Source organism: Spermophilus citellus (assembly GCF_964194105.1).
Source record: "Spermophilus citellus genome assembly, chromosome: 1".
NCBI lineage: Eukaryota > Metazoa > Chordata > Mammalia > Rodentia > Sciuridae > Spermophilus > Spermophilus citellus.
Genome location: NC_138182.1, coordinates 67,559,268 through 67,586,616, shown reverse-complemented (window position 1 = coordinate 67,586,616; position 27,349 = coordinate 67,559,268). Strand labels below are relative to the sequence as shown.

At 38.2% G+C, this 27,349-nt stretch overlaps 1 protein-coding gene across 8 annotated transcripts in view; it reads left to right on the top strand.

The window, feature by feature from the left end:
- Positions 1-27,349, top strand: part of KLF12 (KLF transcription factor 12) — a 467,218-nt gene that overhangs the window by 152,332 nt on the left and 287,537 nt on the right. Inside the window, exon 3 of one of the 8 annotated variants that reach the window (XM_081301550.1) lies at positions 20,639-20,751. The exons of 6 other annotated variants lie outside the window; for them this stretch is intronic. The gene's annotated coding sequence lies outside the window, so the exon portion shown is untranslated. Of the gene's footprint in view, positions 1-2,508; positions 2,579-20,638; positions 20,752-27,349 lie in introns of those variants that run through there. One more of the 8 variants, XM_081301551.1, reaches the window with a different exon arrangement.

The window sequence follows — 27,349 nt, the reverse complement described above, 5'->3', positions numbered from 1 at the left end:
ACTTTAGGAGGATTGGCCACCCATCTCAGTTTTTGTGTATTTTCATCCTTTTTATTAAAATGTGTGCTTGGAAAGGGGCATCATCAGCTCTCCTATTCACATATGAACTTCTGAACATGGAGTCTGACTGGGGATTTCAAAGTTGTTACACTTTATGTTGTTAAGGAATAGATACATTTGGGTTTCTGTTGGAGAATAGAGCATGCTTGAAGACCCTGGATATGCTGTGGAAGTTGGCAGAGGTTAGTCATTCATTCACAGAATCTGAATAACTTCTGACCTGTAGCATGATTAAATTCAGCAGCCATATATTTAGTATACGTTTATTATTTGTAAGACACTGAGCTACAAAGTCAAATTGTATTTAGATCCCTCTCTCAAGTCCTCATTGTCCCAGGGATAGGCAAATTAGTGCTATAATCTATTTAACATATCCTTGGGAGTGGGGGTGTGGGTTGCTTATCCAAAACTTCATCTATAGAACCACTTTTTGAGTGAGGCTTTTAATGGCAGTATGACCTTGACTGGAAGAAATAAGAGCAACCAAGAGGTTATATTAAAACATTATTAGTAAACGCAAGTTTATATTCTTTACTTTGGGCTCAGAAGTGTCCTGCAAATTGCCTCTTGGAGGTAAAAATAAACGTGATATTAAGTGATGGTATTAAATGGTTTAGCCAAGAATCTTTTGAGGCTCATTTTTATGTTGAGGTGACTCTTTGCTTTCCTCCATTGGCTCTCCCTTTTCTTTCTCTTCCTTCCTTGTTTACTGTAACATTTTGTTTTCTTACCACTTGACTGTAGTGATTCTCTATTTGAGTTTTGCCATCCTACTTAGAGTACCTCACAAATAGCATCTCTATAATACATTTTGCCAGAACATTTCAAGAGTGATCATAAAAATGATATGAACATCTTTTAAATAGAGCCGTTTTAAACAGTTTTGATTTAATGAGAACATTATAGTATTAGTACAACATAGCAATTGATGGTGATAAGAATTTACTGAAGTTTTCTGTCTGGTTATCTGTGACCAACATCTACATGACTTTTTAAAAAAGCAGCTTTCTTTTCCCAAGCTGATGTTAGCAGAGAATTAATTTCTCACATCTACGGAAGTTTGTTTAATAAAAACATGAATGGTTATTGACTTGACAGTGAGTACAGTTCTTTATCTTATACATAATTCAGTGCTTCAGTATGCATCACAGTCTAATGGAAGTAAGGCTTACAAATATTCCACTTAAGAGTCAGTTGATTATTAATCTTTAACATGTTGCCTCACCTGTATGTGTCTGAGAGTTCATGTGAAAGTTAATTTACTAATGTGAAAAGATTTAAAATTTGTTTCTTTGGCTGTTCTAATAAATCACCACAACTTATGGTTTTATTATTTAGTATATATTTAGTTGTAAATTATTTATTTTTTATGTGGTGATGAGGATCTAACCCAATGCCTCCCTCATGCTAGGCAAATGCTCTACCACTGAGCCACAACCCCAGCCCAAGCAGTGGTTTTAAAAGAACACAAATTTATTAGCTTAGAGTTATGGCAGTCAGAAATCCAAAATGGTCCCATAGAGGTAAAATTAAGGTGTTAAGCTGTGCCCCTTTCTGGAAGCTCTGAGCAGAATTTGTTTCCTCTCCCTTTCCAGCTTCTGAGGCCACCCACAGCTCTTGGTCCTCTTGCTCCATCTTCAGTCAGTAGCATTGGGCTAAGTCTTTGTCACAGTGTCATCTCTCTGGTTCTGATCTTCTGCCTCTCTTCCCACATGTCAGGACCTCTGGGCTCACCTGGCGATTCAGGATAATCTCAGTTCAATGTCAGATAAGTAGCAACCGTATTTGCATCAGCTGCTTTCATTCTGCTTTGCTCCATAACCTAATAGAGGTTTCAGGGTTGCGCACAAGGAAGTCTTCAGGGGCCATTATTCTGTAGACCACAGATTATAAAGGATGTCAGTGGCTGAGATTGCAGGCATGTGCTATTACTGCCATGTATGTGTGCTTGCCAGGTTTGAGAGAAATTTCATCCTCACAGATTTACGGTGATTTCTGTCAACCAAAATATGATTTCCTCTTTTGAGGTTCTGGAGAAGAAAAAAAAATGCCATTCAAATCATTTTAACTCTTAGCTAAATGTTAAAAATTCACATTATAAAAAAATAATGTCTATTTTAGTGTTTCATATGTGATTTAAAGACATATGTGGTTGAATAATCTAAAACCTTATTTCCAAATTGTAGGATGCTTACCACAGTTTCACATAGTGATAACTGTGTTTCCATGTGCCTTCAAAGCCAGAGGCACTATTTTTAGAATTCATCAGGCCTTTGGCCTGACATGTCTTTATTTCTCTGTGTTATAATTCATAGCATATATATGATAGAACTAAAATTCTAGTTTCAGAAAACATGATCATTTGCTTTTATTAAAAGTCCCTGTGGAGTGTGATGGGTACACTTAACTGAGACAGCTTGTACATCTTGCAGCAGTTGCTCAGGACCAAAAAAAAAAAAAAAAAAAAAAAAAGTAAAGTTTTAACACCTGGCCAGCAGCTGTCCATTGGAAATAACAGGTGGGTACTAGGTTTCCTTCAGATCAGTGAAATTTCAGATTTCAAATATTTTTTTTTCAGGAGAGATTTTAAAAAAAATTGTTATCGTAGGAAGGAAATATTCTGCTGAGATGTTTTAAGTAGTTTCTTGTTCTTTTTAATTATACATGACAGTCTATTTTGACATATCCCTACAAACATGGAGTATATTTTATTCTAATTAGGATCCCAGTCTTATGGATGTACATGATGTTGAGATTCACTGCGGAATATTCACATAGTTACATAGGAAAGTTACGTCAGATTCATTCCATGGTCTTTCCTATTCCCATCCCCCTCCTGTCCCTTTATTCCCTTTGGTTATTCTTCCCTCTACCCCTTTGTTGTATGTTAGCATCCACATATTAGAACATTCGTCCTGTAGTTTTAGGGGTTGGCTTATTTTACTTAGCACGACTGTAGTCTCCAGATCCATCCATTTACTGGGAAATGTCATGGAGTCATTCTTCTTTATGGCTGAGTAAGATTCCATTGTGTATATAAACCATATTTTCTTTTTTTTATAAATTTTTTTAGTTGTTGATGGACATCATACCTTTATTTTATTTATTTATTTTTATGTGAAGCTAAGGACTGAACCCAGTGCCTCACACATGCTAAGGCCAGTGTCCTACCACTGAGCCACAACCCCAACCCCATAAACTACACCTTTTTTACCCCCATTCATCAGTTGATGAACACCTAGTTTGGTTCTACAGCTTAGCTATTGTGAATTGTGCTGCTATAAACATTGATGTGGCTGTGTCACTGTCCTGTACTGATTTTGCCTCCTTTGTGTATAGAATGAGGAGTGGGATAACTGGGTCAAATGCTGGTTCCATTCCTAGTTTTCTGAGGAATCTCCATACTGGTTTCCAGAATGGTTGCACCAACTTGTAGTCCCATCAGCAATGTATGAGTACCTTTCTCCCCACATTCTCGCCAACATTTATTGTTACTTGTATTCTTTTTTTTAAATACCTTTATTTTATTGATTGAACCCAGAGCTCATACTTTGGAGGCAAGCACTCTGCCACTCAGCCACGATCCCAGCCCTTGTTACTTGTATTCTTGATAATTGCCATTCTGTTTGGACTGAGATGGAATCTCAGTGTAGTTCTGATTTGCATTTCTCTAATTGCTAGAGATGATGCACATTTTTTCATATGTTCATCAAACATTTGTGTTTCTTCTTTTGAGAAGTATCTGTTCCTTTGCCTGTTTATTGATTGTTTTATTTGGTGTTAAGCTTTTTGAGTTCTTTGTATACCCTGGACATTAATGCCTTATCTGATGTGTGGCTGGCAGATTTCCTCCCATCCTGTAGACTCTCTCTTCATGCTCTTGTTTGTTCAGTCCATCTTCACACAGCCGAGACTGAGCATGTCTAAGGCGACACATTCTGAGAAGGAACTTTGGCCATATTCAGAACTTCACATCACAGAGTGACTCATTTTTTTTTCAGGGTGCAAATATCTGGGATCTAGGGGACAGTTAAATACCACTGGATAAAGAGAAGCTGATGGTATCCTAAGCTGTAGAAGGCAGAGTGTGGGTGTGGTGCCCCAGGCCTTGCTGAGTATCCTCCCTGCAGTGTTGTACACAGTGATAACCACTGCTGGTCTGCTCTGCACCCTCCTGCTGCGAGCCATTTGCAATCCTCCTGTCACTCCTGCAGCCATATTGATACTCCCAGGAGCTGTTGAGTGTCCTTTCCAGGGACCTTGTAACCACCTCACTCTTGTCCCCTGTTGCTGCACAACAAATCATCCCAGGGGTGGTATCCTGAAAACTGCTCATTTTGCTCTTGAAACTTGCTTGGGCAGGGCTTGGTGGAGAGAGCATCTCTTTGCTCTGCTTAATGCTCTTAAGGCTGATTACTGGAAACTTCTGAACACTCATCAGCATATATGCCACATGCAGCTGGCCCTCCTGCTCATCTGAGTGTGTTGGCTAGAGCACTTTCATGTGGCCTGAGCTTTCTTTGCAACCAAAAAATCATCTCCAAGGGCAGCTGGGTGGGAAAACATGAGGTGGATGCTTTCTCACTTTAGGGAATCCTGCCACATTGTTTCCTCCATATTCTATTCATCAAGGCAATTACAAAGACCTGTCCCTTCATTTCAAGGGCAGAGAAGTACACTCAACCCTTGGATGGAAGAGTGGTGGTGTTCTGGAAGATCACATGAGACTAGAAGTACTGTAGTGAATATTCTGGAAAATAGCATCAGCCAGGGTCCATCTTCAAACTGGAGGGCTCCATAGGATTGCTTTTCTAGAACAAGTTATGGTACCAGATTTTATCAGTCAGAGTTTGATGAAAGAAACAGAACCTTGGGAATGGTAGAAAATGTGGGATTTATTATAAGGACTTTTCCTCATACCATGATAGAAGTTGGCTCAGAAAATTATGTATGGGTGTGGCTTCTGTATACTGAGAACCAGTCTAAAGTTGGCAGGGAAGGCAGGTGGGAAGAGGGATGAGCAAGAAGTGTGGAGAGTAAAGACAGGCTGGACACCAGTTTTGTGCTTGTGCCCAGGGACTCTGGGACCAGCTGGTGCTCTGCATTGAGCAAAACATGTCATGGCCTAAGAATCGGCTAAGCTGATGGAGGACTAGGTGCAGGAACTGCTGTGGGCTGACTCCTTCCCTGCTGTAGCCAAGAGAATGAGCACAAAAGTGACAATGAGAATGAGCTGCACCCATGTCTGGAGTCCTGCATGGACCTTCCCAGTGCAAAATGCACATAGCTGTTGTTGTGCTTCTGCCTTTTGAATCTCACCGGAATGTCTCCTAAAATCCAAGAACTAAAGCACTGTCTGGGGAAGATGATTCTGGGGAATGGGCATCTAGCTCAGCCAAGCTGAGACTCATCAGATCTGCCCCTGGACCCCATGCTGTTTCTTCTCTCCCTTCTCCCTTGATGCTCTCCCCTCTCCTCCACCTGAGGGTTGAAGATCACAGACCTACTTGATCCCTACCCCCTTTTATTAATCTTTCCATTCTTTTTTTTTTTAATTTTGTTTTTAGTTGTAGTTGGACACAACGTATGTGGTTAAATTGGACACAATTTATGTGGTGCTGAGGATCGAACCCAGTGCCTCACACATGCAAGGGAGGTGCTCTATCACTGAGCTACAGCCCCAGCCCAATCTTTCCATTCTTATCAGAGGACCTGAAGCCCTGACCTTGACCTGGCCTTGTAGTGAAAGAGCCCTGCTGCCATACAAATGGTCATTCCCACATGAAGAAGGCTTCTGTGCCTTGGAACACCAGCTGCCTCGAGGCACTGTTTGAGCTCCACTCATCTCTTGAGTACTTGAAAGATTACTTGTGGCCTCTTTCTTTTCTCCACAAGTCTACTTGACTCATTTATCAGTGTCTGTCATGGTGGAAACCATTCTGCTTCCTGAATCTTGACTGTCCATCCTGTGATGCCATAGATCATACTATCTGGCTCAGTCCAAGGTCAGATAGCCACCCAGAGGTGCAATTTAGAGCATTAGAAAAATACGAGAAAAAGGGAAATTCTGGTTGCCTCCAGGGTGGGAATACATGAATAATCTGGATATCACGGGCTTATCCAGGTAATGAAGTTTAAAGGGAGATCGTGAGCAATGGCAATATGAACACTTTGTAGTCAGGAGTGTAAATGACTGACAGGCCCCACAGTTAGTTTGAAGCAAGGTGGATGGGAAGTCACGGGGGAGGACCCAGATGCTGGAGCACATTTAGTATGGAGTAAAATAATCAGATTGAGATTGGGGAACCAGGAGGCCTGGAAAGGATGCCCAAGATGTAGTTACAGAGCAAAGGTAAAGGGCAACCCCACTAGCACCTCTGAAGTTGAAGTGGGCTGGCCTCAAGGAGGCGAGGCACAGGGCACTTCTTTAGGCAGGACTGGGTTGGCCTGTGGCTTCTTACCTGGCATGTCAACTCGAACATGCTGGTGAGGTTTCTTGGGGTTCTGGTTCAGCTATGGTCCAGGACTTCCTGGGACAAACATAAAGGGAACAGTTGGTGAGGTGACTGTAGACAGGGAGGGGGGACTGTCCTTGTTTTGGATTCAGGGAACCAGGGGAGAAAGGCTTTTGAAAACAACCTGCCTCAAAGTCTCAGAACTCTATTACTAATCCCCAGGAAGATGGGACTCTAATTTGTGATTTAGAGTGAATACAGAAGTTGCATTCTAATCAGAAAGGGAATAAGAACAAATAAGTTGCTTAGAATATTAGTCTACCAAAGCTGGGGTTGTGACTCAAGTAGTGGAGCGCTTGCCTAGCATGTGTGAGGCACTGGGGTCCATCCTCAGCACCACATAAAATAAAGATATTATATCCATCTAAAACTAAAAAATAAATATTTTTTTAAAAAAGTTAGTCTACTAGTAGAATATGCCAGTTTAAATTTATATATTTATTCTTTACGGGGGTGGGGGTGGGTATTGAATGCGTGACATGCTTGCTAGGCTTTTCTGAGTTCATTTTATTTTTTTAAGTTACTAAGTTCCATTTCAACTGAATTGCATATACAATTCACCAGTCTTTAATCCCCAGGAGCCCAGGATCCAAGATACCTCACCTGGTTATTCCTACTGTGGACTACTCCTTATGAGGATTAACATTACTGAACTATAGATATGAAGATGGAAAATGTTATCTGTGGAGCTTATCATATTTATGCTTGCAGATTCCTTTCTTCTGCACAATATATTCATTCTAAAAAGGAGAAAATGTAGGGTTCTGGCTTCTGGCCAGATTTGTTATTTCTGTCTGTGACAACCTGTGTCAGTCTTTGACATACTGTGGTACTTGCCTAAGGATGCACAGCAGTTCTAGCAAAACCGAATATATCAAATCTGTTTTAAAGCATTCATTTGTACGTCCTTTCTGAAAGTGCCTGGTAAAGTAAAAAGACTCCAGCAGAGAAATGATGGTGGAGGTGGTACTTGTGAAATATCTGTGTGGGAGGGAGGAGATGGAGTGATTACAGGTAAAGCAGTGGGATGCAGAATTTGTTTTTAAAGGAATTAAGTGATAGATTTATGTTTATAATTTTTCTTGGTTCTACACGGGGACTTAAATGCATCTTAACTACTTACTTGTTCAAATGGGTAATTATGAAAGCCCGGTCTTGCCTCTCGACTCTCCTATAAAGTTTGAGGACATTTGAACTATCACATACTCGGAAGTGGCCCTGGTGTGCAATTTGAGCTGCACAGCCCACTGTTGGCCAGCACAGTGTGTGGGTGGTCAAGGAGAGGCAGAGGGGGAGAGGGCGTAGGGATCTCTATGTTGGAACCAGGTGAGAATTGACCTTCTCTTCTTCCTTTGCTCCAGACAATTGTACACCAGCTGCTTATTTCTTATTCTGCCAGAGAAAAATAAATTGTTATAATCTAGGAGCCTAATCGTAAAAAAATTGGCAGGAAACTGTTTCATGTGTTTTTGAGTAAGAAATTAGATCGTAACCCACCTCTATCCATGAAACTGAAATACTGTAAAAGTCTTAGTAGAAATCTCTGGTAGTAACAGTTGCTGTTTCCACACTGAAATATGTGTACAGGGCGAGAGGGGAAATTAATTGGGCACAGTGGGTCATCTGATTGCCTTTTTTAATGTAGATACAATCTTGTTATATAGTGTTAAATGCAGGGTCTTCACAGGAAGGAGGTGATGCGGTCCTTGGCAAAAGAATATCATCTTTCCAGAATTTTTTTTACAAAGAGTGCTGAAATTTCAACTATATATCTTAGAAATTCAGAAACTTAGCGTTGAATAGTACTGCAAGAATGATCTCATTCAACTGGCTGATATAAATAGAAAAAAATCAATAGAAATGAAGGAACTTTCTCAGGGATATGTTGTTATAGATTAGTGGGTTGGTTTTGTAGAAAGGCCACCCAGAAACATGGTTACTTGCAATGCATAGATGTAAAACCCCCATTTAAGGAAGAAAGTTTGACTCCTACCTGTTTGTGAATTTGTATCAAGTATTAAGGTACTTGATGCTTATCTTTTTAATGGGTGTTTGAATAAAATGTGAATGGGAACAAAGAAAGAGAATGAGAATAGTAGTGGCAAACACCTATGATCCCAGCTACTGGAGAGACTGAGGCAGGAGGATCACTTGAGCCCAGAAGTAGAAGACTAATCGAGAGAGAGAAAGAGAGAGAGAGAGAGAAAGTGAGTAGGCATCTGTTACTTTTTTCCTTCTCCTTTGAAAAATAGTATTAAAGAAGAGTCTCTTAGGCGATGGAGGAGAAAGGAAAATGAGGTCTTGAGAAAATGGACAAGTGAGTCGCACAAAAATCTGAAATTCTGAAAGCTCTTTTAATTAAAAGAGACTTTCTCATATATGGTAGTTGAAGGAAGAGGTCCAGTGTGCAGGATGTGACAGTGTGGATAGGATAGCTGTGCTGTCTTGGTTAAACCCTCTGAACTTACTGCTTTGGTTAGGGTTACATATAGTGACATGAATAAAGTGTTTTCTTATATTGAATGTTTTTTATGATTATTGGTCTACACAGTAGTGTAACCTAACAATTTTAAATCCAAGCGTCTACCAACAAGCCCTCCCCTCTTTAAATGGAAAATATGCTTATTGAGGATTTTCTTTTCCTATCTTGAGTTTACACTTACTTTTAATGCAGATGAAACAGCAAAACCCCCTTGTTTGCTAAATTGAATGTAGCAAGGATTCCTTCTACTCACTTTTTCTTATGCTTTTTTTTTTGTTGAAAATTAAGCTTCAATTTTTGCCTTAAGAATCAAAGAATTGCTTGTGTTGCGTCAGAATACATTCTTCATCCTAGCCAAATCATTTTTATTTTCAAGTCATTTTTTTTTGAGAATTCTTATTTAAACAACCAGAAGAATGAATCATTATTGTTGAAAAAGCAGGGGGTAAATTCTTTTGTAAGTTGATAAATACAAAAAGAATGCCTGTAAATAATAAAGCACAATATCACAAAGAGAAAACCCAATTTAAGAAATAGATTGTTTCCAGCGTTCTTAAAACCCCATTTAGTCCCAGACAAGAAAATTGTTGTGAATATCACATTATAATTTCCTTGATTTTTATAATACTTTCCATCATGTGTAAGTATATATTCAGAACTATATTGCTTACCTTTTTGCTTGTTTTGTGACACATGAATAGATACCGTTGTTTTTCTCTTGTGATTTGCTTTTTTGGCTTCAGGTTTTTGTTTTTGGTCCTTATTCTCCTTGATGTCTATAGGTGAGAGTCTTCATTTCCACAGGTAAATAGGAATCTATTATATGACCATACTATAATTTATTTGGTCACTTTCCAGCAATGCACATTTCTATTCTTTCAAGCTTTTTGCTATTTTATACAGAGCTACTATGAACAGTCACTTAAATGTGTTCTGGTTCACATTTAGAAGAATTTTTCTGGAGCATTTACCCAGAAGTAGAATTGCTAGATTGTCAAGTGTGCACATTTCACCTTTGCAAGGTAATGCCCAGTTGTTTACCCATGGGACAGTAGCAGTTGACTCAGAAATTGCCCTGTTTGATAGTTCCATTTGTCCACATCCTTACCAGCTCTTGGTTTCTGCTGACATTTAAAGTTTTATCAGTCCAGTGTGTGTGAAACAACATCTCACTATAGCTTCAACTGAGCTTTGCTATTATTTATAGTTTATATGTTTATCTTCTTTAGAATTATTTAATTCATGTAGAATGTTCATCTTTAGAATTCTTTTTCATGTCCCGTGTCTATTTTTCAACATTTTTCTTGATCAGGGAGGATATTCAGGATTAATAAAACGTAAGAGGGGGGAGTATAGGAGGAACATATTTTTTTCTGGATTGTGGAATTCATTTTCACCTTTTAAATATTGGTTTAATATTTTATATTATTGTATTTATAAATATTTTGTTCAGTGCTTTTTCTATCCAACTTGATCACAATGATATATTATGTACTACTGAATATCTGTTTAGTACTATTATATGTAGGGTATTTGTATTTTCAAAAGTGAGGTTGATCACCAATTTTTGTCATAATAATCTGGCTGGGGATTAGTATTAGAATTTTTCTTTCTCTGTTAGAATATTGAGTCAGTAAGATAATCTACTTAAATATTTGATAGGGCTCATTTGTAAAACTATTTGGGGCTAGGGTCTTCTTTGTGGGTAAAATTTGAAATCAAAAAGTAGGCTTTCAGATTCTTCTTGAGTCAGTTTTGGTAACTTGCATTTATCTATTTATTGTTAAGTTTTCAACTTGTAAATTCTTTTTCTTGGGTTAGCACAGTATTACAGGCAGTATGGCCTAAATGACAGAATCCTTTACCCGCCCCCGCCCATTTCTGGAGGGCCCAACATGTGGTATTATGGAGGCCTTTTTCCTTACTTGTGCCTCCCCCTGCTCTCCTGTGTACCTCTGTGTCCACGCCTACTCTTCGTGTAAGGACCCTGGTCATACTGGTGAGAATCCACCACAGGACTTCATTTCTTTCTTAATTATCTCTGTTAAAGGCCCTATCTCCAGAACACTTTCGCAGATACTAGGCTGAAGGACTTGAAGATATGAATTTCGGGGGAACAGAATTCAACCCATAAAAAGATATTCACTTTAGTATATTATATTTTTTCTTCTTTATTGGTTCTTTTTAATTATACATGACAGTAGAAACCATTTTGATATAATTATATAAGCACTGAATATATCTGATTCTAGTTAGGATACCATTCTTGCGTATGTTCGTGGCAGGGGGACTCACTGTGGTGTTTTCACATATGTACATAGGAAAATCATATCAGATTCGTTCCACTGTCTTTCCTTATATTTTTAATCTTGCAATATCTGTAATTTCTCTTTTGACAGAAAGATTAGTTTGAGGTTCCTCATCTCCTTTTATTTCATAAGACTTGCCAGGGATTTGTCAATTTTACAGTATTAAAAGCACTCCCTTTTATTTTGTTGTTTCTTTTGCATCTCCATCCACTTAGTTATTTTTCTTAAAAATTTCTTTGAATTTTATTTTCTACAACCCCAGCCCTAATTTTTGTTTTTAATCCTCTAAGCATCTTAATGTGATTTCTTAAAGCAGTATCCCATAAATTTTTTAAAACTGTATATTTTATGCCAGGTGTGGTGGTGCACACCTGTAATCCCAGTGGCTAGGGAGGCTGAAATAGGATCGTAAGTTTAAAGCCAGCCTCAGCAATGGCAAGGCACTAAGCAACTCGGTGAGATTCTGTCTCTAAATAAAATACAAAATAGGGCTGGGGATGTGGCTCAGTGTTTGAGTGCCCCTGAGTCCAATCCCTGGTACCGCTCCCTCAAACAATATATTTTATAATGACTTATTTCATAGCATAATGTGTAGAGAATGTATCATTTACCTCCTGCCCCCACATGTGCCTGTCTTTCCCACTGTCATCCTCTCATGGGAGTGGCCCACTTGTTACCATCAATGAACTTACACTGACCTCTCCTTGTCACCCAAAGTCCATAGTCTAGTCTACATTAGGATATATTTTAAGGGTTTTGAGAACATTTAATGACACGTATTTACCTTTTTTGTTGTTGTTGTTGTTATGTTGGAGATTGAACCCAGGGCTTTGTGCATGTGAGGCAAGCACTCTGCCAACTGAGCTATATCCCCGGTCCCATGTATTTACCTTTATACTTTGACACAGAATACTTCCACTGCCCTAAAAATTCTCTGCACTGTGTCTGTTCATTTCTCCCTCTGATGGTTTTACCATCTCCATCGTTCATTCTTATCCAGAATGTCATATAGTTTGAATCATATAGTACGTGGTCTTTTCAGATTGGCTTCTTTTGCTTAGCAATATGCATGTATGTTTTTTCCTTGACTTTTATGGCTTGATGGCTCGTTTCATTTTAGTGCTGAATAATAATATCCCATTATCCGATGTGCTACAGATTACCTATCCATTGACTTACTGAAGGATATCTTATTTGCTTCCAGGATTTTGTGGTTAGGGAAAAAGCTTCCATAAACATCTGTGGATAGGATTTTATATGCACATGAGTTTTGAACTCTTGGATAAACTGCAGTGAGCACAATTTCTGGATTATGTTATATGTTTATCATATAACAGCTGGGAGGAAGAAACTATGTTTCCAAGCACCATTTTGTATTTCTCCTAGGGATGATTGGGCATTCTTGTTGCTCCAATTCTTTGTCAGCATTTGTGTTTGTCAGTGTTCTGGATTTTGGCCATTGGTATGTAGTAGTATCTTGATGAGGCTTTTGCATTTCCTGGTGTCTTAATGCATTGGCGCTGCTATAACAAAGTATCCACAGACTGAATAATTATTAGTTGAAGAATTGAAATTGCTTGTTATATCTGGAGAATGGGAATCCAAGGTCAAGGTGCTGGCACTGGTCTGGGATATGGTCTGTTTCTAAGATGGTGCCTTGTTACTGTGTCTAAAAGGCAAGAGGGGCAAACTCCCTGAAGCCTCTTTATAAGAACATTAATCCATGCATGAGGGCAGAACCCTAATACTTTACCACTTCTCTAAAGGTGCCACCTCTTAAGACAACAGTGATAGGATTACATTCCAACAGTGAGTTTTGAAGGGGACACCACCCTTTATCCATAGCACCTGAGGACCTCTGGTGTGGATTTCTGGATCATCTTTTCATGTGCTTACACCCTGTTTGTCTGTCTTTGATGAATTCTCCATTAAGGTCTTTAGCTTTTTCTTAACTTGGTTGTTTGTTTTCTTATTGTTGGGTTTTATAAGTTCTTTTTGTATTTTTGGATCTTTTACCAGGTATGTCATTTGCAAATATTTTCTCCACTCTGTGGTTTGTCTGTTCCTTCTCTTTACAGTATCTTTTGCAGAGCAAACATTTTAATTTTAATGAAGTCTGGCTTCTGAACCATGCCTTTCATGAATAATGCCTTTGGTGTTGTATCTAAAAAGTCATCCCCAAATCCAAGGACATCTAGATTTTCTCCTTATTTTCTAGGACTTTTATGGCTTTGCATTTTACATCTGGCTCTGTGATTCATTTTGAATTGATTTTTGTGAAGAGCAGAAGCTCTCTATTTATAATTATTATTAATTTTTGCATGGGGTTGACCAGTTATTGAAGTACCACTTGTTGAAAGGACTGTTTGCTGCCTTGTACTGCCTTTGTTCCTTTGTCAAAGATGAGTTGAGTGTATGATACATCTTAATTTCTGGGCTTTTTCATGTTTCCTTCATCATTTTGTGCTTTTGCCCATACCACACAGTCTTGATTGTTGTAGACTCATTGTACATCTCTAAAGTCAGGTAGTGCTAGTCCTGCAATATTATTGTTCTCATTCAGTACTCTGTTGGCTATTCCAGGTGTTCTGTCTTTCCATATAAACTTCAGAATCAGTTTGTTGATATCTTCCAGATAACCTGATAGGTTGCTGTGATCTTCAATATGAAATATTTTCTGTGTCATCCTGTTTTTTATATGACATTATAATGTTTTCTTTGAGAGTCTTGAATTATTTGTAAGTGCTAATTTTCCATTGTACTTTTAGTTACTTTTATATTAAGTTATAATTTCATGGTGTCATATTTGTGGCACATGGTCTGCTTGATACTAATTATGTTCCTGCTATATGGTTAGTATCAAGGATGACTTTTATAATTGCTTTATATGTTTGAAAAGAACTTATTTTCTCTTATTCTTATGAACTTCATGTCATATTTAGTAGATAAAGCTACTTTGTTATATTTTCTCTGATCTTTATAATGTTACTTATTTTTAGTTGGTTCATCTCCGCATTGACTGAAAGTGTTGTTTGCAATCTTTGATTCTTACTATGGCTTTTTTTTTCTTTTTTTTTTTATTGGTTGTTCAAAACATTACATAGTTCTTGATATATCATATTTCACACTTTGATTCAAGTGGGTTATGAACTCCCATTTTTACCCCGTATACAGATTGCAGCGTCACATCAGTTACACTTCCACTGATTTACATATTGACATACTCATGTCTGTTGTATTCTGCTGCCTTTCCTATCCTCTACTATCCCCCCTCCCCTTCCCTCCCCTCCCCTTTTCTCTCTCTACCCCTTCTACTGTAATTCATTTCTCCCCCTTGTATTATTTTTCCCTTTCCCCTCACTTCCTCTTGTATGTAATTTTGTATAACCCTAAGGGTCTCCTTCCATTTCCAAGCAATTTCCCTTCTCTCTCCCTATCCCTCCCACCTCTCATCCCTGTTTAATGTTAGTCATCTTCTCATGCTCTTCTTCCCTACTCTGTTCTTAGTTACTTTCCTTATATCAAAGAAGACATTTGGCATTTGTTTTTTAGGGATTGGCTAGCTTCACTTAGCATAATCTGCTCTAATGCCATCCATTTCCCTCCAAATTCTATAATTTTATCATTTTTTAATGCAGAGTAATACTCCATTGTGTATAAATGCCACATTTTTTTTTATCCATTTGTCTATTGAAGGGCATCTAGGTTGCTTCCACAGTCTTGCTATTGTGAATTGTACTGCTATGAACATCGATGTAGCAGTGTCCCTGTAGCATGCTGTTTTTAGGTCTTTAGGGAGTAGACCCAGAAGGGGAATAGCTGGGTCAAATGGTGGTTCCATTCCCAGCTTTCCAAGAAATCTCCATACTGCTTTCCAAATTGGCTGCACCAATTTGCAGTCCCACCAACAATGTACAAGTGTACCCTTTTCCCCGCATCCTCTCCAGCACTTGTTGTTGTTTGACTTCCTAATGGCTGCCAATCTTACTGGAGTGAGATGATATCTTAGGGTGGTTTTGATTTGCATTTCTCTGACTGCTAGCGATGGTGAGCATTTTTTCATGTACTTGTTGATTGATTGTATGTCCTCCTCTGAGAAGTGTCTGTTCAGGTCCTTGGCCCATTTGTTGATTGGGTTATTTGTTATCTTATTGTCTAATTTTTTGAGTTCTTTATATACTCTGGATATTAGGGCTCTATCTGAAGTATGAGGAGTAAAGATTTGTTCCCATGATGTAGGCTCCCTATTTACCTCTCTTATTGTTTCTTTTGCTGAGAAAAAACTTTTTAGTTTGAGCAAGTCCCATTTGTTGATTCTAATTCTTGTGCTATGGGTGTCCTATTGAGGAATTTGGAGCCCGACCCCACAGTGTGTAGGTCGTAGCCAACTTTTTGTTCTATCAGATGCCTTGTCTCTGGTTTGATATCAAGCTCCTTGATCCATTTTGAGTTAACTTTTGTGCATGGCGAGAGAAAGGGATTCAGTTTCATTTTGTTTCATATGGATTTCCAGTTTTCCCAGCACCATTTGTTGAAGATGCTATCCTTCCTCCATTGCATGCTTTTAGCCCCTTTATCAAATATAAGAAAGTTGTAGTTTTGTGGGTTGGTTTCTGTGTCCTCTATTCTGTACCATTGGTCCACCCGCCTGTTTTGGTACCAGTACCATGCTGTTTTTGTTACTATTGCTCTGTAGTATAGTTTGAAGTATGATCTGCCTAGATTGAGACAGGAGGATATAGACAACCTAAACAAACCAATATCAATTGAGGAAATAGAAGAAACCATCAAAAGATTACCAACTAAGAAAAGCCCAGGACCGGATGGGTATACAGCAGAGTTTTACAAAACCTTTAAAGAGGAACTAATACTAATACTTTTCAAGCTATTTCAGGAAATAGAAAAAGAGGGAGAACTTCCAAATTCATTCTACGAGGCCAACATCACACTGATTCCTAAACCAGACAAAGATACTTCAAAGAAAGAAAACTACAGACCTATATCTCTAATGAACCTAGACGCAAAAATCCTCAATAAAATTCTGGCGAATCGGATACAAAATCATATCAAAAAAATTGTACACCATGATCAAGTAGGATTCATCCCTGGGATACAAGGCTGGTTCAATATACGGAAATCAATAAATGTTATTCACCACATCAATAGACTTAAAAATAAGAACCATATGATCATCTCGATAGATGCGGAAAAAGCATTCGACAAAGTACAGCATCCCTTTTTGTTCAAAACTCTCGAAAAAATAGGGATAACAGGAACATACCTCAACATTGTAAAAGCAATCTACGCTAAGCCCCAGGCTAGCATCATTCTGAATGGAGAAAAATTGAAGGCATTCCCTCTAAAATCTGGAACAAGACAGGGATGCCCTCTCTCACCACTTCTGTTCAACATAGTCCTCGAAACACTGGCCAGAGCAATTAGACAGACGAAAGAAATTAAAGGCATAAAAATAGGAAAAGAAGAACTTAAACTATCACTATTTGCAGATGACATGATTCTATACCTAGCAGATCCAAAAGGGTCTACAAAGAAACTATTAGAGCTAATAAATGAATTCAGCAAAGTGACAGGATATAAAATCAACACGCATAAATCAAATGCATTCCTGTATATCAGCGACAAACCCTCTGAAATGGAAATGAGGACAACCACTCCATTCACAATATCCTCAAAAATAATAAAATACTTGGGAATCAACCTAACAAAAGAGGTGAAAGACTTATACAATGAAAACTACAGAACCCTAAAGAGAGAAATTGAAGAAGATCTTAGAAGATGGAAAAATATACCCTGTTCATGGATAGGCAATGCCAATCAAAATCCCAACGGCATTTCTTGTAGAAATAGAGAAAGCAATCATGAAATTCATATGGAAAAATAAAAGACCCAGAATAGCAAAAACTATGCTAAGCAGGAAGTGTGAATCAGGTGGTATAGCTTACTATGGCTTTTTGTTTCTCCTTGCATTTTTGTATGTTTTGACTTGACATATTTTGAACTATTCTAAATGAATGTATTCTTATTTAGAAGTTTTTTTGTTTGTTTTTGTTTTTTAATACTCATGCATAATTGGCCCTGTGTCTCTCTGCATATGAGTCTTCCTTTTCTTTTATAATGCACGGGCCTCTTCTGTCAGAATCTAATACACGTACTTTAGCATGTATTTCCTTTCTTTTAGCATTGGGAGCTTATTATTCTGTTTCACTCTAAGTTGACCAGAATCATTTGAAGATTGTAAGTGGGTGGGTCATGTGGGAAGAATTCTTTACTAATGACATGGGCTTTCGTATTGCAAAATGTCTTGGAAATTTGCAGGAAACTAGAGTCTTGAAGCCTATTGTAACACAGCCAAGATGGCATTGGTGTGGATGGGCATGTTAGTACCTGATATAGAGATAGAGAGAAGTTCATTCTCTGTTTCAAAGGGAGGATTGACTGATGTACTGACTGGAAGTTGATGGTGACGTAAAAGGCCTATATGAAAGACTAGGCTTCAGTATCTATCTTGAGCATCTGGTTCCTTGAAATTAGCACTTAGAACATTTGAAATGCTATAAGACTAACTCCTTAGTTCACTTTTGTACCTGTTTCATTTCTTTATGTCTCAAAAATATAACTGAGAGATTCTGAATAATATAACTTTAATACTTGTTACCTTAGGATAAAAATAAACCTCCTATTTTTGCTGTGGAAGGACTTACTGCCTAGGTTTATCTGTTGATTCCTTATCTTTTAAAATTTTGTTTGGCTCAACATGTGCTAGGCACAGTACCATTTTCTTTTTTTCTAGCTGTGATTGTGAAGGGTTTGGAGTATACCCACACTGAATTCACTCACAAAGAAAGATCATACAGTGGAAAGAGCTTTGGTGAGAGAAGTGTACTCCCAGGCTACATGGGGGTGTTTCAGTTAGCAACTGACCGCATATACACAATGATGTTCCTGTAAGATTGCGACAGAGCTGAACATCTCCCACCACCTAGTGACGTTACAACTGCCCTAGCACCATAGCAGATTGCATCACACACATTCATAGTGATGTTGGTGCCAACAAATCTGTACTACCAATCATATAAAAATATAGCACATACAATTGTGCAGTGTGTAATACTTGATAAAGATAGTAAATGTCTTTATGTAGTAAATGCATTTACTATATTATATATTTATCATTACTTTTGCTTTTATAGTATGCAGTGGTGCACCAACAGTAATCTCCTGTAGCTCATGGTCACTTTCTCATGTGCTTGATTTAATCCTGAATTTTGCTCCTCTTTGTTCTAGTAGGACAGGCTATCGTGTGTGTGTGTGTGTGTGTGTGTGTGTGTGTGTGTGTGGTGTGTGTGTGTGTGTGTGTACTTGTGTACCCTATATCCTGATGTGTAGTAGGCTTGGGCTGTGCCATCTAGGTTTGTATGAATACACTCTGATGTTTGTGGAATGACAAAATGTGCTATCAACATGTTTCTCAGAACCTAACCCTTTGGTTAAGCGACACATGAGTGTATATGGTTCTGGGATAGCACATAGCAGACACATCCAACTAGATTCAAAGGAAAACCTTCAAATAATATGAAGATTTTTCCAATGAAAATAAAGCTTAAGATGAGTGAGACCTCAAGATGAGTGGAAGAAAACCGTAGAAAGGTTAGGAGCTGTGGAGAAAGATGTAGGTAGATGAACATATATGAATATACTACAGTGAACCTCACCATCATGTATATTCATGGGACACTGAATAAATTTTTTTTAAAAAACTCAGTAAATAGCAGAACAAACAGTAAAGTGAAGTGAATAGGGGCTGGGAGGAAGGAGGGGAAGAGGAAATACTAGGGACTGAAGTAGAACTAATTATATTCCATGCTTTTATAATCATGCCATATATAACTAGAAAGAACCAATAAAAAAGGTGAAATAAATAAAAGTTTCAGTTCTATAATTAATTTATAGAAGGATAGAAAGAGAGATAAAAAGGTGTAGGTAGGAAAGAGATCAGCCACCGGAGGGCTGAGAAAGATCAACAGGGTTTGAGAAAGAGTGTGTAGAGAAATGAGCTGTTGAAGGGAGAGAGCCAAAGGGTAAAGAGCCTTTAACTAAAGTGTAGTATTTACTGTGGAATGATCAGGTTTGCAAAATATGACGCAATCCTTGAAACTAAAGACTCTGTGTACATTTTAGTAGATCAACAGGACTTTCCCGTTAGAAGGTTACCTTTATATTGCATACTGATTACGTAGTCGATTGGAATTTTAGACTTTTAGATACAAATGCGTGTTCTGTCTGTATTAATGGAACAATTGCCTTTTTAACAAAATAGGAATGTATGAAGATAAAAATTACAGTGAAAGTTTAGTTCTTAAGTTTCAAGATTTCCTTTTACTCCTTTATGAAAAAAATTAGTAAATTTATTGGTTAACCTCTGGTATAGAACTTTTTACACTGATCCTCTAGAAAGGTAAGAAACCTGCGCTGTGAGTGATGTTGTTATTCTACAGCAAATGATCTATTTAAATCAGTTATTTTCTATGGCACTCATTTCATTGTAAGTTCTTTTACTGTATTTCTTGGTTAAGTGGATTTCACTGTCAAATAATTTTAAGAAAATATCACATGCCCTGCATTCCAGGAGGTATTTTATGTTTGAGCATATTGGCTACTTTTGTATTTTCAGGTCAGATTAAATTAATAAAGTAATTTCCTCTCTTTCTTTTGGTAATTTCGTGACAAAGTAGTCCTTTAGCCATAGCGTCTGTTGTGTCTGGTTCGATTGGATTTTATTGTTGAATAATTTATTTCATAGAGGCCTTATTGGTTCTGTGTTCCCTGACTTCTTGCATGTTTGAATACCTTTATATTTAAAGGAAATGTTGCCTTGTAAAGTTCTTGGTTTGCATGTTGGGATCAGTAGGCGTTGCTTTTTTGTTCTTCTGGCAAAGAATGTTGCTTATGGAACAGGGCGAGGCTGCTCTGATTTTCCCTGTGGAAGTAAATCGTTCTCTTCTGCATGAACACCTGCAGAGTTCTTTCTTTGTCCTGAAGTTCAGTGACTTAGGGAAGCAACTTCTTTTGGATGATTCTGCATTACTTTTTCCTGGAGCCCTGCCTGTGACTGCGATCTGTTCCACACATCAGGGAAAGTTCATGCTCTCAGGACTCGACATATTTTTCCATCTAGTTTTTGGGTTCTGGTCTTTAGGATTAGTAGATTTCTGGCTTTGTTCATCCTGCTTATCTTTTCTCCATTAAAAAAGGGGAGTCGAGCTGGGCGCAGTGGTGCACACCTGTCATCCCAGTGGCTCCGGAGGCTGAGGATGGAGAGTTCAAAACCAGCCTCAGAAACTTAGCAAGGCCCTAAGCAGCTTAAGTAAGACCCTGTCTCTAAATAAAATGTATAAAAAGGGAAGGGATGTGATTCAGTGGTTAAATACCTCTGAGTTCAATCCCTGATGTGGTGTGTGTGTGTGTGTGGGGGGTATCTGTTTGTTTTTCTCTGTATTCACTGGGATTCAATTAAGCTTTTCTTCTTTATTTGCCACATCATTTAGTTTTAACTTGTTGTAATGGGGAGTTGTTCTTTTTGTGAGGCAGTAGTTGGGACATGTCTGTTTTTTCCTTGGTGGCTGCCATTTGGGAATTGGTTATGTCCATTTTCTTCCATTTTGCTGTATTCTGAGTTATACAGTGGATATACTTCCTCTGAGGAAGTGTTGGAATGGATAGTGTGGAAGCCATTTGAATGTGACCTTGCTTCCTTTACCCAGTTTGACCATGCATGGACCATGGTGCCTTTTCAAAGGAGTGCTCAGGTATGAAACTTAATTATAAAGGGATGCTGATTATTCCTGTGCCTTTAAGCAGAGCAGTGTGAACGTACTCCTTAGGGAACTTGGTGGTATTTTGTTTCCTCCTGTGGCTTTCCTCTCTACCAATATGAACTTTGTTGCATAGATTTTTTATTTATTAAAGAACTTAATTTTTTTCCACAGGGTAATTAAGTATTTAAAATTACCTTGGGGCCAGTAGGAGCATCTTCAATATTAAACAGCAAAATCATTTTACACATTTTCTAGGGCAAAATATATTCAGAAAATTTAATGAGTTTTACATTGCTCCTTTTGGTACATTGCTTTACATTTCTCCTTTTGGTATATTGCTATTACATCATTTCCTTTGGAACATGGAAGCTTCCAACTCTAAAGAAGCGCCTGCCATTTTAAATTATTTCCTCATTTAGTTTCGGATTTTTCTGTCAGTTTAAAAGAAAGAGGTGTTTGTGACCCAGGTGCAGAGCTGCCAGAAACCATCATGCCCAGTACCTTCTCGAAACATATGCCTCACCTCATTGTATTTGTCTTATGGCAGGAGGATGATCCTCTTTTGGTACTGATATAAATCCAGTTCTCACTTGGGCAAAACATACACCATCTTTACTGTGCTCCTGGTGATTCATTAAGTCTTTAGAGCGCAGAAGGGCAGAGCTGGGTCACTCTAGGGCAAGATTACAGCTGGGAGTCTGTCACCTTGTATCGATCTACCAGTTATTTGTTTCATTTATGTTTGAAGTTGCTCTACTGTATCTGTGATTACTGTGAACTCCATCTGAGACACCAGATGATAAAAATAAACTGAAACTAATAAGGTTTGTAAGAAACCCAGAATCAGGCTGGGCGTCCACTTTGTGATATTTATGTTTAGATGCGGTTGGTGTAATACTGAAGGCTATTGAGAGGTCCCAGAAGGAGATTAATTATTCACAATGTATGTTGAAGTTGACTGTGACTAGGAATGACTGTGTAATAAATTATTCAATTGTCTTGATAATTTTATTGATTGGATTAATTATAGGAAGTTAAACTTTGAAGACTGTTTTAAAGACCTCAAAGGGTTCTTTCATGGACCATTTACAATGAAAATGTCTCAGGGTAAGGAAGGAAGTTTCATTTATTGCCAATGTTTCTTTATTCTGATGAATCAAAACTCAATGTTAGAATCATTTTAAAATTGGTATACAGTAATTACCTTTAACATGTTGCTGTGATTTTTATATTCATGCATATTGAGTGTTTTTCTCTTTTTCTGAGCATCCCTTTGTATCCTTGGTTGGTATCTTTTGGTGTGATTTAATAAACATTTAGTGATTGTTGAAATTCAAATCTGATAAATTTGACTACCTTAGTTGTACCACCAGCCAATTTGTGAGTAGAAAATAAGCAAATAAACATTTTTATTCCCTTTGAGTCACCCAATAAATTCAGTTAAAAATTCCATTAGGTCTGTTTATTCACAGTTATGTTAGCACTGTATTGTATGTAGTATTTTTGGTGTCATCAGAAACTATACATAAAATCTATTGGTGGTGATAAAACTGTCCACTATTGAGATGGAGTTTCCTTGTTTTGAGCCTCAGGAGAAATATTCACCATGCATTTCTTAACCCAGGCCTTGAAGGAATCAATTCGCTTTATAGTTCATAGTTTAATAAGTTTTCCTATCTTGGAAGATATTGTCATGGAAGTAGAACTAAGCTGGAAAGGGTAATGTCATACAGATAAATAATGTACGCATACATTGTTCTCTGAGATAAGTATATCTCTTCTCTATCATGGTATACGATTGCGTCTGTGCTAGAGGCTGGCAGGATGTTACAAGCTTTGTCTGGGTTTTGGTTGCAGAATTTATTTTGTTAAGGAAGGTCATGTTATTGGATTGTATTAGGACTCTTTTCCAAATGATTGACCTCAGTATAAATTTTTTGAATGTGTTGTGACTGATTGCTTATTTAAAGCCTCTGACAAATGAAGAGTTTTACTTATAATTTCTAACTTTTTACTCCCTATTGCATTTTTTTTTGCATTTGCCTTTAGTGATATGTGTATTTTTAAAAATAGCTCGAGTTTTTAGACCTTGTCAAGTTCTGGAAACTTTCTAATATTTAGAAACTTTTTAATATTAGTATTTATGTTGATAATTGTTTAACATTTGTAGTTCATCAAAAAGTTAACTTTGAAAACCCACTAACAACTTTCCTATTTTTCATGGATACCTTTCATCAGTCAATATTAACTTTTGGGAGGGGGTTATGGAATTTTATTTTTTAAAAACACCCCCCCGGCACCCTTCTGCTACTTTGAGCCCTTGATTTAACCCACTAAAAATGGGTACTTTTGACAGCGTCTGCACTGAGAAACGCTTTCCAAAGAAAACATTTGTTAGAACACACAAACGATTTATTTGGGTACATCTAAGAGCCTAAACATTTGATTCAGCTGCCAGTATGTTCTTTGTTGGCTAATGTTTCCACAGTGTTTCCACATTTTCATAGGCTGGCCGCCAAGTTGTCCCACAGTCTGGTACCTCTTGGGGGTGGAAGTGGGCGTGTGTGCAAGGAGTTGGTAGCACTAGAATGCTCCTGTGTGTAGCCAGTTGGCATATGTTAGAATTGGCAGAAGTTGGCCCCACCCACCTGGAATCATATAGATGCTAATGAGCTTCCGCAGCCTGTCCATCATGGCTCCAGGATGCACACACACCCAGATTCCCTGTGACAGTGATCCCAGGAAATCAGAATTCTTCAAGGAGATTACTTCATCAAGTTGAATGTGAGGTCAAGATGGTACAACGGAGCTTCAATACGCTATTGAACAAAGATGTAGTTTAAAAAAATACTTTGTATTGCTTTATGGTTTATAAAGTGCATTGCCATATGTTTTCTCATTTGATTAATCAAAAGATTATTTGTCAGGCAGATACTATTTCCATTTTACAGATAAGAAATTAGTCATGCAAGCTGGAAGTGCTGTTGCTGTGATTTAAATCCCTTTCCTTATCAGTTTTCACCTTCTGTGCTCTCTCTGTGTAACATCAGAAATGAGGCATGGCCTAAAAAAGACCAGCTGACTGATTAGTCTGGTAGAAAATTACATCAGATACATAGCAATTTAAGGACCCAGGAAGTGTCCTTCTGTTGCTAGCATCAAGAAATCAATTAGTAATAAGCATTTGTTGATTTTAACTAAGCACTATGGGATTCATAAATTTTTGACTAAAGGAGGTCTGGAACTGTAAGAAAGTCTCTAAATATAAAAAGTGAAGATGCATATTTTGCATATATCTAACATATAGAGGTTTCCTCTCTTATGGATTTACTACATTAAGATGAAGATTTGATGGTTGCCCAGTGAGGAAGATTTAGAGAAATGTCATATTTATTTTTTACTTTCATAGATCTGCTGCTTGTTTCTTCTTTTTAAATTTTTTTCTTTATTCTTTTTAGATATACATGACAGAGGAGTATATCTTGGCATATTATATATAAATGTAATATAACTCATCCTAATTAGGATCCCGTTCTTCTGGTCGTTCATGACGTGGAGTTACACTCATCGTGTATTGAAATATGAGGATAGAAAAGTTATGTCTGATTGATGCTAATGTCTTTCCAGTTTCCATCCCTTCTCCCTTTGTCTAATCCAATGACCTTCTCATTCTCAGCCTCCCTTGTTGTAGGCTAGCATCCACATATCAAGAAAATATCCGGCGTTTTTTTGGGGGCTGTTTTATTTCACTTAGCCTAGTATTCTCCAGTTCCATCCATTTACCAGCAAATCCCATAATTTCTCTCTTTTTTATGGCTGAGTAATATTCTGTTGTGTGTATATACCACATTTTTTTTTATCCATTCATTTGTTGAAGGGCACCTAGGTTGGTTCCATAGCTTGGTTATTGTGAATTGTGCTGCTATAAACATTGGTGTGGCTGCATCATTATAGTATGCTGATTGTTAAGTCTTTGATTATAAACCAAGGAGTGGGATAACTGGGCCAAATGGTGGTTCCATTCCTAGTTTTCTGAGGAATCTCCATACTGCTTTCCAGATGATTGTACCAATTTGCAGTCCCTCCAGCAATGTATGAGTGAACCTCCCCCCCCCCCCCCACATCCTCACCAATGTTTATTGTTACTTGTGAGAATGTCATACTATTAAGTGAGATCAGTGGAAGAGCTTCTGGTCTGTGTGCACTACCTACTTTGTGTAGATATGCTCAGTGCCCATCTCTGTGCTCGGGACTGATAACACGAAGATGAATACTACATAGGGCTCAGCATCAAGGATTTTTTTCATTGATTGGAGAAACCAAAGACATTAGAGGAAATGATTTCTTCTGTATGGTAGAAAGAGCACTTTTTGTAGCACTGTATTTGATAAGGCCTTGGAGGATGAGGAGTTCTGCCCCTGAATGAGGAGGAAACCGTGTTTCTCCCAAGGTGAATGAAACACAAGGTGCCCCAAGGTATCGGAGGAACTGTCAACAGTTCCAGTGGTTGGGGAGGGTGGAGAAGTTAAAAACTAGCCCTGTTCGCCAGCTGTCCTCTTGGGTGGGGATGAATGGAAAGGAGTGGTGCTCAGCACCCAAACCCATGGGCTTAGAACCCATTCTCTTGTTTATTCCTATGTTCAATTCATTCCACTCTGTATAAATTCTTGTTTTTCTTGATGGTTGTCTAGGATATGCTATAAAATCTCTGAGAAGGTAGGTTTTGTGTTCTGGGCCCTCTGTCCATGTTTCCTGAACATTACCTCTCAACTCCCTTGCTACACAGCAGGAGCTGGCCCAACAGCAGCCTATATTGTCCCTAAATGAGTATCTTCTCTCTAATATAGCAGAAAAAGCTAAGAAGAGTTGCTATAGATTTTGAAATTATGGGGTAAGGAGAAAATTATATGAGACGAGGAAGTTATATAAGTGTTCTTGGATGCTTTTTCGTTGGTGAGAAATGTGAGTGGTGGTGGTGCACAGGGCATATGGATCTAGAACTCAGGAGAGAGGAGGGAGCTGGGGAGAGATTATCTGTGAGGAGGTGGAGTTTTAGCAGGGAGCAAGACTTGGATTTCTCAGGATGCAGGTGTAGAAGGAAGAGACCCAGATTGTGGTGTGTGTTTTTCAGGCTGTTGCTTCTGATCCTGAATATCCAATAGATGGAAATCATGTGTTAGAACTCCAGAAAATGAAAGATGAATAAATTTCCTTCTCATCAGGAGTTGTACTAAGTTTTAAGTTTTCACAAGCATCATGTTTTAGAAGACTTACTCTGTGATCTGAACAGACATTTAATAAGGTAAATAGAGTCTTCAAAGTTTCTCATTTTGCAATCAGATGTGTTTGCTTCCATCACAGTTGGAGGGGGATATGCAAAGTTTACTCTTAGGTGGCCTGAAATCCAGTGGGATCAAATGACCAATGATTTGCATTGAGGATATAGGTGAGGTAGAGGCATATAGAAATATAGTGCTGTGACACTATTAAAATCTTCATTATCCAGAAACCCTGACAATCTGGGACATTAACCAATGACTAGGAATTATAAAAATAAGACCTGTGTGTTATAGTTTCAATATTTGGTGTTCTCCAAGAGCAAATGTGTGAGAGAGTGCAAGAAAGCTTAGAGGTAAAATGATTGGGTTATGAAAACCTTAACCCAGTCAGTGAATTAATCTGCTGATAGGGATTAACTGATGATAACTGAAGGCAGGTCCCTGGGGGCATGACTTTGGGGGTTATGTTTTGTGATGGTGAAGGGAAAGTTCTGCTTGTGCACGCTTGTTCTTTTTCTCTCTCCCTCTCCTTCTCCCCCTCCTTCTCTCTTTTTCTCTACCTCTCTTTCCCTCTCTCTTCTTGGTGCCATGTCCTGAGCTATCTTCCTCCGCTACGCTGTTCCACCATGATGTTCTGCATCATCACCTTGGGCCCCAAAGAATGGAGTTGGTCCACTACGGACTCAGACCTCTGAAATTGTGATCACCAATATGAACGGTTCCTCATCTAATTGTTCTTGTCAGGTCTTTTGGTCACACCAGTGAAAAATCAGACTAAAACACTGTGTTGAAGACAAATGCGTGTCACAGTACATGACCACATCACTTACCAATAAGCACATTGCATGCCTATGTTTTTATTTCATGT